General features: G+C 47.2%; 1 protein-coding gene across 1 annotated transcript in view; it reads right to left on the bottom strand.

Moving 5' to 3' along the window:
* LOC143276951 (fatty acid-binding protein homolog 6-like) overlaps positions 1–2,500 on the bottom strand; it is a 15,894-nt gene that overhangs the window by 8,088 nt on the left and 5,306 nt on the right. The window lies entirely within an intron of this gene.

Here is a 2,500-nt window from a genome sequence, read left to right as displayed (position 1 = left end):
CACTACACTACACACACACACACACACACACACACACACACACACACACACACACACACACACTCCTCCCCCCATAACTCCCCCCCCCCCCAAAAAAAAAAACAACAAAAAAAACAACAACACAAAAAACAAAAAAAACAACAACAAAAAAACACACACAAAAAAACACAATTATTAATCACTGACAAAAACAAGTATCGACAGACAATGTAGACAGCTTTGCTTATTATCTATCTCATAAACGCGCCGATGTGGACATCAAATCATGAAAATCGTTACTGAGTCACATTGGCAGGTGGTGGTAATAATTTCGACGACCCGTGTGATACGTACTTTGCTCCCCGAACACAATTACACACACTATTGATTATTGATTCGTTTAGAATACAGCTGACTATCCCCGTTTAGTAAAGATTTTGCTTGGTCAGTAGTTCTTGATTTTTTTTTTTTTTTTTTTTTTTTTTTTTTTGCTGCTCCATCATCTGCACCGTTTCAGTGGCATTACTCCCACGCCGCTCATTCAGATTCCCCCCCCCCCCCCCAATACACGGCCCACACCCGGGTTCGTCCGTCACAGTTCCAGCGTCGGCAGTCCGCAGGGAACCATCGATGTTAGGTCGCCAGGAGGCCACACACCAGAGGAGTTACCCTGCACTGCTGCTGAGTCCCTTGGGTGGTGTTCAGTGGTGCCTGTTCTGATTTAACGTACTTAGGACACCACCTACTAAAACCCCAGTAGTTCTTGATTTTACGAAGATGTGGTGTTGGCGAAAAATGACTCGGTCCACATGCTTTGACGTCTTCTTGAGTGGTTAAAGCGTTGGACTTTGAAACTGAGAGTTCCAGGTTCGAATCCCGCGGTCACTGACGACGTCTGGTTTGATAAAAGGGTGGAAATTTCTTCTGGTCTCACTGGTTTAATTAATTTTAATTTTAACATGTTGCCAGACCTGCTTAGTGCATATGGACCGCTTTCGCGTGTGAATGATTATGCATGCAGAAGATGAAATACGCACGTTAACGATCCCCGTGATCCCTGTCGCCGTTCAGTTAGTTATGGAAACAAGGACATACCCTCCATGCATCCCCCCCCCCCCCTCCTCTCCCCTTCCCCCACCCCACCCGTCCCTCCCCGAAAGTGGAGTATGGCTGCCTATACGACGGGGGTAAAAACGGTCATACCCGTAAAAGCTAACTCGTGTGTACGAGTGAACGTTGGAGTTGCAGCCCATGAAGAAGGAGGAGGAAGAAGAAGGAGGAGGAAGAGGAAGAAGAAGGAGGAAGAGGAAGAAGGAGGAGGAGGAAGAAGGAGGAAGAGGGGGAAGATCAGTTTCAGTAGCTCAAGGAGGCGTCACTGCGTTCAGACAAATCCATATACGCTACACCACATCTGCCAAACAGATGCCTGACCAGCAGCGTAACCCAACGCGCTTAGTCAGGCCTTGAGAGAGAGGGAAGAAGAAGGAGGAGGAAGAAGAAGAAAGAGGAAGGAGGAGGAGGAGGAGGAAGGAAGAGGGGAAGAAGAAGGAGGAGGAGGAAGAAGAAGGAAGAGGAAGAAGAAGGAGGAGGAGGAGGAAGAAGGAGAAGAAGAAACCTCCTGGAAACCTGAAACTGAATCTGAACTCTGGACTGAAAAAAAAAAATGTTGAGAATCAGCTTATACAGCCTTTCTTGACATAAATCCAACAACTTTGCCCCCCCCCCCCCCCCCACACCGCCCCAGAGCACAATACATAACCACCCAGCAAGCGTGTCAGCTGAGACGGGCTGGAGTGGGGTTTTTTTGGGGGGGAAACTTAAATTAATGCGCTGTTGAGTGTTGTCGCTCTGCAATTTCACTGTCTAGTCAACACATGCATGCAGGTTTTGGACTTGTTCACAATTATAGCGGAGAGTGTCTTGCTCAAGTTACATAACCACTCTCTCGGCCAAGAGGGGTTTTTAGGACAGTCGGCGTTGGGGATGGTTTCCCAAAAGGCCGAATAGTCCCCTCAAGGCTGCTTGCACAAAGAGCCAGCGCAATCTTGCCTCCTAGTGAGAGAGTCATAGTCCTTCACAAAAGGCTAAGCTGTAAATGGTTTCCCTTTGACCATCAGAACAGCAGAGGAGGCAACACTGTTCCGACTATCTGGGCCATAATTTGATTATAGTGGAGAGTGTCTTGCCCAAGTTACACCCCCACTCTCTCGGCCAAGAGGGTTTTTAGGACAGTCGGCGTTGGGATGGTTCCCAAAGGCCAACTAGCCCCACAAGGCTGCAGCACTAAGAGCCCGTGCAATTTTGCCTTCCTAGTTAGAGAGTCATAGTCCTTCACGAGAGACTAAAGTTGTAAATGAGTTCCCATTGACTGGAGAAACCATTGATAATACAGCTTTCACTTTGCTGTTTACAGTTGGGCCAACAGCAAAGTGAGAGCTGTATTATCAATGGTTTCTCTATTGCAATGGGAAATCATTTACAGTTCAGTCTTTTTTGAAGAACATTGACTCTCAAAACTAAG

This window comes from Babylonia areolata, chromosome 33 (assembly GCF_041734735.1).
Source record: "Babylonia areolata isolate BAREFJ2019XMU chromosome 33, ASM4173473v1, whole genome shotgun sequence".
Lineage (NCBI taxonomy): Eukaryota > Metazoa > Mollusca > Gastropoda > Neogastropoda > Buccinidae > Babylonia > Babylonia areolata.
The sequence above is the reverse complement of the archived record's forward strand: the minus strand, read 5'-3'. Positions and strand labels throughout refer to the sequence as shown.